The following is a 9,769-nucleotide window of genomic DNA, read 5'->3' on the forward strand; positions in this document are numbered from 1 at the left end:
GCCTGTCTGGAGATGCTCGTATGTGGTGGGAGAGGATAAAGACCAAGAGAGCAGCTGATCAGATGAGCTGGGCTGATTTTCAGTCAGAGTTTTATGAAGAGTTCTTTCACCTGCAGATCACCAACAAGCACTACGAGGAGTTTATAGAGTTCAAGCAAGGTGACCTGTCAGTGGAGGAAGCAGCCAAGAAGTTCAACAGGTTAGCTCGTCTCTGTCCAGAGCTAGTGAGTACAGAGAAGGAGCGAGTCAGGCTGATGCTTAGAATGCTGAGACCACAGATAGCACTGAATGTGAGCAGTGGAGCTCATCGGCCCCAGACTGGCGAAGAATTGATCAGTAGAGCATTAATCGCTGAACATTACATGAACAACATCAAAGCACAGCGAACACAACATCAGTCAGTAAAGACAGAGGACAAGACAGCAGGAAGCCAGAAGTCATAGCCAAGCAAGCAGAACTGGAAGGGCAAAGGTAAAAGGAAGCAGTGGAACACAGGAGGTGGCAAGAAGGGAGGACCAGCAAACAAGTAGACCAAGTTCTCTCCCTGTCCCAAATGTGGGAGAACACACCCAGGAGCCTGCCTTTTGGGTAAAACTGGATGTTACTCCTGTGGTCAGGAGGGACACATGGCTAAAGAGTGTCCTAACAAATTCAAAGCACCTCAACCACAGCCATTGCAATATGGAGGCCAGCCTGCACAGTTGCACCACATGGGAGCGGCATTGGAGGGACCCTACATCAGTCAAGGAAGGTTAGAAGCCCCACCAGTTCCAGCCTTTGATGGTGCCAGAGTATTCTCCCTCACCAAAGAAGAAGCTGCTAGTGCCTCCACGGTCGTAACAGGTCAAGTAGTTATTTTCCAGCACATAGCTACTGTACTATTTGACACTGGGGCGACCCATTCTTTTGTATCGATACCTTTTGCCAGTAGTTTACAGGTGCCTACAGAAAGTATGAACTCCAAGTTCCTGACAACCCTACCTTCTGGGGAAGTCATGGAATCCAATCAGTGGCTTCGAGCTGTACTGGTCAGAATTGCAGACCGAGAGCTATATGTAAATCTAATAGTCCTCGCCATGCAGGATTTTGATATCATTTTTGGTATGAATTTCCTCAGTAAGTACAGTGCCTCAGTGGACTGCCGCAGAAAGAAAGTAATTTTTAGTCCAGAAGGTGAGCCAACTTTTGAGTTCACCGGAGTGCCAAGGAGGAAGACCCAGAAGCTCCTCTCATCCCTAGCAGCACACCAGATGTTAGCTAAAGGGTGTGCAGGTTTTCTTGCATACATAGTAAAGGCAGAAGAGGAGAAGGGACTCAAGCAGGAGGAGGTCCGGGTAGTATGCGAGTATCCAGAAGTATTTCCAGAAGAGCTACCTGGACTACCTCCCAACAGAGAGGTGGAATTTGAGATTGAATTGGTTCCTGGAACCGGTCCAATTTCGAAAGCTCCGTATCGCATGTCTCCAGCAGAGCTGAAGGAGTTACAAGAGCAACTACAGGAGTTACTGGACAAAGGCTTCATTCGCCCTAGTCACTCACCTTGGGGAGCTCCTGTGTTGTTTGTCAAGAAGAAAGATGGGACAATGCGGATGTGCATAGACTACAGAGCTTTGAATCAAGTGACAATCAAGAACAAGTACCCCCTTCCCAGGATCGATGACTTATTTGATCAGTTAAGAGGAGCGACGGTGTTCTCAAAGATAGACTTGCGCTCTGGGTACCATCAGCTGAAGGTGAAAGAAAGAGATATACCCAGAACGACATTCAGAACCAGATATGGACACTACGAGTTTGTAGTTATGCCATTTGGAGTGACCAATGCACCTGCGGTCTTCATGGACCTAATGAACAGAGTGTTCAGAGAATATCTTGACAAATTTGTCATTGTATTCATCGATGACATTCTGGTCTATTCAAGGACCCCAGAGGAGCATGACACGCACTTGAGGATAGTACTGCAGACTCTTCGGCAGAAGCAGCTTTATGCTAAATTCTCAAAGTGCGAGTTCTGGTTAAATCAGGTGGCATTTTTAGGTCACATTATCTCTAAAGAAGGTATTCAAGTGGATCCAGCCAAAGTGGAAGCGGTCAACAACTGGAGTAGACCCAAGAACGTCAGAGAGATCAGAAGCTTCCTTGGTCTAGCAGGGTACTACAGGAAGTTCGTGGAGGATTTTTCCAGGATAGCTTCTCCGCTAACAGCCCTCACCAGAAAGAACAAGAGATTCGAATGGTCAGATAAATGTGAGCAGAGCTTCCAAGAGCTAAAGAAGAGATTGATCAGTGCTCCCATTCTGACTGTTCCACAAAGCGACAAGAGTTTCGACATCTACAGCGATGCTTCCAAGATGGGCTTAGGAGCTGTACTCATGCAAGAAGGAAAAGTCATAGCTTATGCTTCCAGACAACTCAAAGACTATGAGAAGAACTACCCTACTCATGATCTCGAGCTGGCAGCTGTAGTTTTTGCACTTAAACTCTGGCGACATTATTTGTATGGAGTCCAGTGTAGAATTTTCACAGATCATCAGAGTCTTAAGTACTTCTTCACTCAGAAGGACTTAAACATGAGACAGCGTAGGTGGCTGGAGTTGGTCAAAGATTATGACTGTGAAATTCTCTACCACCCAGGCAAAGCTAACAAAGTGGCAGATGCACTCAGCAAAAAATCTAGTGCATCACTGATGTCGTTGTCATCACTAGCCCTGCCACTGCAGAAGGAGTTGTCAGATTTTGGGCTTGAAATTATCGAAGGACAGCTCTCTACATTGACCTTAGAGTCTACACTGCTTGTGGAGATACAGAGAAAGCAAAGTGAAGATCCGGACATCCAGAAGATCAAGCAAGGGATACAGAAAGAAGACAACTCAGAGTTTAGAGTGACAGATAGTGGAATTCTTTATCAGGGGAGTCGCATTTGCGTGCCCAATGATGAGGAACTGAGAAAGAAGATCTTAGAGGAAGCTCACAGTACACCATATTCCATGCATCCTGGTTCTTCCAAGATGTACCAAGATGTGAAACAGAGGTTTTGGTGGTCAGGACTCAAAAGAGATGTAGCTAAGTATGTCAGTACCGCTTGACATGCCAAAGCAGAACACCAGAGACCAGGAGGAGTTCTCCAGCCTCTTCCAATACCAGAATGGAAATGGGAAGACATTTCCATGGACTTCATAACAGGTCTTCCAAGAACCACCAATGGATATGAGGCGATATGGGTAATAGTAGACCGATTGACCAAGTCTGCTCACTTCCTAGCCATCAAGGTGTCCCACTCCATAGAGCAGTTGGCCCAGCTATATGTTAAAGAGGTAGTCAGACTTCATGGAGTTCCTAAATCTATCTTTTCTGATAGAGATGGGTGCTTCACCTCACATTTTTGGGAGTGCGTTCAGAATGCACTAGGCACCAAACTCAAGTTCAGCACAGCTTTCCATCCGCAGACTGATGGACAGACAGAGCGAGTGAATCAGATTTTAGAAGACATGCTCAGAGCTTGTGCGCTATATTTCAAAGGAAGTTGGTGCAAGTATTTGTGCTTAGCTGAATTCGCTTACAACAATAGCTATCAGGCTACCATTAAGATGGCACCTTATGAAGCACTATATGGCAGGAAATGCAGATCACCCATATGCTGGCAAGAAGCAGGAGAGAGAAAAGAGATAGAAGCAGAGTTGGGCATTCAGACAGAGGTGATAGATGAGACTACTCAAGCAATCCAGAAAATCAGACAGAGAATTGAGACTGCCCAGAGCAGACAGAAGAGTTATGCTGACACACGCCGTAGGCCACTGGAATTCCAAGTAGGAGATTCAGTTTTCCTCAAGGTCGCTCCTATGAAGGGAGTGATGAGATTTGGCAAGAAGGGCAAATTAAGTCCTCGCTATGTAGGACCTTACCTGATCATAGAGAGGATTGGGAAAGTAGCTTACAGGCTGGACTTACCACAAGACATGTCAGCAATACACAATGTGTTTCATGTCTCTATGCTAAAGAAGTGTCTCCATGACCCGAGCCAAGTGATTCAGCCTCAGTCAGTGCAGATCCAAGAGGATCTTAGTTATGAGAGCAGACCTACACAGATAATGGACAGAGCAGTCAAGAGATTGAGAAATAAAGAAGTACCACTAGTGAAGGTCATCTGGCAGAACCAGAATCACTTGAGGACAGTATGAGATAGAAGTATCCAGAGCTATTCTAAGTTCGAGGACGAACTTTTTATAAGGTATGAGGGATTGTAACGACCTAATTTTTCCCATTTCAAGTTCTAAAGGGCCATAAAAATATTTGGAAATGCCTTTAAAATATTTTAGAGATTTTTAGGAATTTTTAGAGTATTTTTACGTAATTTTTGGAGGTCGTTTAGTATTTTTACAAAACCAAAGAAGTTTAAGCAAAAAGTGTTGGAGAAGAGGTTCGAACCCGCGACCTCGGGTCGGACCAAACCAAGCCAAACCGGCTTGACCAGCTGGGATAAGAGATTTATGTTAATCTCAAATAGAGTTAAATAAGGATATAGTATAGTTTGGAATAAAACCCTTATATATTAAAGGTAATTAGGTTTTGATTTTCCAAAACCCAAAACAATTTCTCCCGAAATTGTTTCTCCCCTTCTCCCTCGCGACGGCGCGGTTCTTCTCCTCTCGCGGCGGAAACGAAGAAAGCCGGCTTAGGGCTCTTCCTCCGGCGGCCGGCCAAAGCTTTCCGAGGGGTTTTCTTCACCTCCTTAAGGTCGTATTGTCGAGGGGAGCACGCGGGCACAAAAGGATCACCGAGATCTCAAGCTTTTCCCGAAACCCTAGCAATCTTTCTTCTCGGTTGTAAGTCCAAGCAATCAAGGGTAAGTACTACTCACCTGCGGTAGGAGTTGCTCCGAGCTTCGATTTGTTTTCCTTGCTTCGGTTTTTGCCGTGCCGAGTAGTTCCGAGCTTCGATTGGTTTTCCTTGCTTTGTACAGAATTTTGGAACCTGGCATAGTAGATTACTTCTTGTACATGATTAGCTTGGAATTGATAAGCCGTGTGGCCCTAAAATGTGTGCTCGGTTTGTATTTGGCTCTTTGCTGTGGACTAAACGGTATCAACCCTTCATTTCCCTGCCGTGAGTCCTTATAGAAAGCTGAGAAGAAGCTTTAAGTAATTTGAGTAGTTCCCATTAGCAATTAGTTGAGCATGTGTAATTTCCCTTGCTGCTATGAAACTCAAATTAAATTGTTTAGTTTTCCTTGCCACTTAATGAGCATGAACAGTTAATTTCCTTTTTTGCTGCCCTAGCTTGGTTAATCTACCTTTGCTGCCATGGGTTTGTTAAAGAAGAGGAGAAGGAAATTTGAATGGGTTTAGCATGTTGTTTAGATTTTTCCTATGCTGTTAGATCATTCCCTTGTTGTTTAGTTTTTGTTTGCTAATAGTAAAGCATGAGCCATTATCCATTGCTAATGATTAGCAAGATCAAATTAGGTTTCTTTTTGCTCTATTCTAGAGCATGATTAGTAAGTTCAGATGTGCTTTCATTTCCTTTGTTTTACAGCATGTTTAGAAAGTTCAGATTTTCTTTTCTGTTGTTTTATTTTATATCATGCTTAGAGAGTTCAGATTTACTTATGTCATTTTTATATAGCATGCTTGGTTAGTTGTAATCCTATACTTGTTAGATATATATCTAAAGGATTCTAATAAGCTCTAATAAAGGATTATGAGAAGTAGGAGTAAAGAAAAAGACCAAGGTCTAATTAAAAGAGATAACAAGTAAATTAAAGTAAGAGGCTAGTACCCGACATCCAAGAGCTTGTCGTTAAACAAATCCAGGTGACCATTTCCGAGGTCTTGGCCCTGGTAGACCGAGGTCTGCTCTTTTAGGATTGGTGGCTCGCAACCCCAACCTATTAGGGAACGCGCATGAGTTGGTACTAGGCCTGGGCCCAAGAAAAGAATACCCAAAGAAAAGAAAAGTTAAGAAGGAAGAAAGAAAGAAGAAGAAAGTAAAAGATAGAAATTAAAAGATTAATTTCTAACACAAGGATACAAGAAATGAAATAAGTTCCAAGCTTAGAATAAATAAGAATGGTTAGGGTTCTTTGATTCTAAGTTTACATTGTTATTTCTTGTTATCCTGCTTGATACTGAGTATGATTTGTATTCTGTTCATTTTCTGTATACCATGAGCACATGCAGATAGCTTTATTATTTCAGTTTCAGCACTTATGCATTTCATTTATGCATTTCGAGTTTTGTGAGATAGATTAGTACTTACTAAGCGTTTTCGCTTATAGATCTTGTTTTCTTTCCTCCTACTGCAGATAAAAGAAAAGCTAAGATATGAAGGGAGGCGATAGGGTGGTGGTGATGATGGATGTGTGTGGTGGCTGAACTATGGAGGGATCCAGAGGGGACTAGCAAGACTTATTCATTTAGAGTTTATGTCTAGTTCATTTTCCTTATTTCCATTATGAAATCATGAGTTTATGCTTGAGTTCGAAGTGCATTGTAGCTTGTTATGCTTTGTTCTGAGAGTTTTGAGTTTAATTCTTATTGCTAGTTTAGCTTTTGATTAGAATATGACTTATTAATGCGTGGTTGTGAAGAATATTGTGATCCAGCCGCATATGGCTGTGTATATCTTTTATGTATTGTGGATTTGGTCACCGGTACAGGGGAGACTCTGCCGAATTTTTCGGTGGGAATTCTTCTGAACTGTGATAAAATCTACCTGACTCTAATTATAGAGTCAGTGCCACTAGGAGGGAAGTTATAGTTAGGTAACAATCTCCCTTAGAGAGTAGTAGTAAGAAAGGGTGGTTGTTACAAGAACACACAGCGAGTATCGTATACCTGCTCTGATACCACTAAATTGTCACACCCCAGAGGAGTCTCTGTCCGAAGAAATTTCGGCAGCATCTCCCCTGTACGGCGGACAATATGAAACTTTCTACGTATCACATATACATCAGCAACAGGCGGCTGGAATGATAACAAAAAAAAAATAAAAACAAACACCACGCAGTTTATAAAGATATTCAGCCTCTGGCTGTCACAACCACGCAATTAATAATAGTAATCAATAACAATAGGACTCTGACTCGAAATCCACCCTACTCCACTACACTCGTAAAGCTCAAATCCAACGAACTCACCTCTTCTGCCGTCCAGGCAGGCACGTAGTAGAATGAAATCCAATATCATATCAAAAATCCATCAAAAGGTATCACTCCATACAATATCCATAGGAAAAATCCAAAGATAATACTAAAACAAAGTCTGATATAGAAAAAAAAAGGCCAAAATAAAACAAATAACGAACTAGTAGAGAACTGGCTCTACGTGCAGATGGGGGGCCAGCGACTGGAACTGCTCCGGACAACCTCAACCTAAAAATATCAACAATGGAGGCAGGGTGAGTCCAACACTCAGCAGGTACAACTGATATGCATAATAAAACAAATAACAGACAACACTTATCATGCGTATAGTCTCCTGAATACGAGAAGGAATAAATGCAACTGGAACAAAATCAGGAGATAACTATACTAACCGGGATCAAGGTACAAAGGTAACAGGTCGTCAAACCGAAGAAATCATAATCCTGTATGCATGTCAATCAAATGCATCCATACAAATGCGACATATAAGTGCAGCAATCACAAACAATAAAATGCAATAAATGCATATGGTGACCGTGCACTCGGACATCACTGCTCCTGACAGTGACTAAGTGGACGGAATGCTGTCGGAGTACTCCTGTCCTCTGTCCCCAAATCATAAATGGGGGAGCTCAATGCTCTCATCTGCCGGTACACAATGACGGGGAGGATATCTCTGCCGGCTACCACGCTGAGTCATCTGACCAACGAAGCCAAACAGAGTCCACCATCTGCCGGCTACTACGCTGCTACACTAAATGCCAGCGGAGCCAAACAGAGCGGAACTGACTGCCGGCTACCACGCTGAGTCCTCAGACCAACGGAGCCAAACAGCAGAACCGCCACACACCTGTCTGATATACCACTAATCCATGGGTGGTGGTGTGTGCAGTACATGTAACTGGCGATGCGCTCACAATAATAGAGCAGACAACCGCACAGCATGCAATCATGCTAGATGATGCATCACTCTAAACATGGCAATATCATGAATAGCATAGCAAGATCCATACATAAATAAAAGGTGTACCACAAGTCAATGCATCGGATGGAAGGTACACAAACAGATAGGGTATCATATAAACCCTAGGTCCTGAACATGATGTCTCACATGGTTGGGTCACTACCGAAAGCATGTATGGTCAGATAAATAATAACATGCTAATAAATAAACAAACAACATGTAACAGATCATGTAGTGACCAACCGAATCAAATGGAAACACAATTCTTGCTATATGTTAAACACTTTATCATGCATATCAAAAGACATAAGTCAAAGTACCCGCCTCCGAAAAATAGAAAGGTTCGATCTGACTCCGAGATACTCGTCTCGCGTCAAAGTCCTGTGTTAAATCGCACAGTTTAGCTAATTTAATTATAAACAAATAGCTAAACTAATTTCTAATCCACTGACTAGTTAGGGTTAGTTTCATGAACCCCATTCACACAGTTATACAACTTATAAACCTAAATCACCCTATAACCAAATTAATTATGTATCAAGTCGTACCTAGAACATGTATCAAAAATGTGTCAATTAAATCCATAAACCAAATACTTACCTTACTGCTGCGGGATGGGGTTGCTGCCAAAAATCAAAAACACCCCACAATACACCAAACCTCACCAATCCGTGACCTAGATTAGAAGCAAAGAAAAACATGAACTGAGATCTAGCCACAAACCTAATTCCACAGCTAGGTATGGCCCTTACCTTCCCAATTCTGTTAGGGCAGATCACAATGAAGACAGAACCACTGTGAAAAGCAAAACTAGGGCACAACTCCTTGTCTTCGGCACTGTCAAACAGAGACACCAGAAGAGAAATTCCGGCCAGCGCTCAGGGACCCAACCTAGGGTTCGGATGCTCGATTTTCGACGGCTCCAGGTGTCCGCGAGAAGAGGAAGGGAGGCTCTGTGAGTTGCAGCGGCGGCGCTGGAAACTCCACGGCAAGGGCTATGGCAGACGAGGCTTCGGCTGGACAGAGGAGAGAAGAATCAGCGTCACTGGAGTCGGGGCAGAGGCTAGGGCACCGGCGATTGGGGTCGGCGTCGGCGTCGGCTTCTGTGGTCGGCGTCGGGTGGCTAGGGCAGGCGGTCGGGTGGCGGTGCAAGGGCTGAGAATGCTGTCGTCGTGAGGGGCAGGGGATGAGGAAGAAGAGGAGAGAACCGCCGAGTAGCCGGCGGTTAAGGCTCCTTTTGGCGTCGGGTTCGGGAGTGAGGGAGAGGAGAGGCGCGCGGGGATGTTTTGGCGAGAAAGAAAACTGAATGAGAAATAAGAAAAAGAGAAAAAGAATTTAAAAAAAGAAAAGGAAAAAATCAACTTTTCCTCATTTAAACGGGGTAACCTAAACAGGCTTTTCCGGGCCCCATTTTTATCCCCGTTAACTCGTCCGTACGAGCTCTGAAAAATTCCCGAAAAATGTCCAAAAATTCCGAAAAATTCCCTTATTAATATTCGCCTATTTTCCGGTATTTTACAATATACGCAGCCACAGGCGGTTGGAACTCATTTTTCTCAACCACGCAGTTATAAAAATAACAGTAAAACAACCAACTATATCACTCCACAAATAATTAAAGTGACTAAATGCATATGCAGAAATAAACTCAACTACAATCTCATAAA

The sequence above is a fragment of the Zingiber officinale genome, chromosome 1A (assembly GCF_018446385.1).
Source record: "Zingiber officinale cultivar Zhangliang chromosome 1A, Zo_v1.1, whole genome shotgun sequence".
In the NCBI taxonomy this organism is placed as follows: domain Eukaryota; kingdom Viridiplantae; phylum Streptophyta; class Magnoliopsida; order Zingiberales; family Zingiberaceae; genus Zingiber; species Zingiber officinale.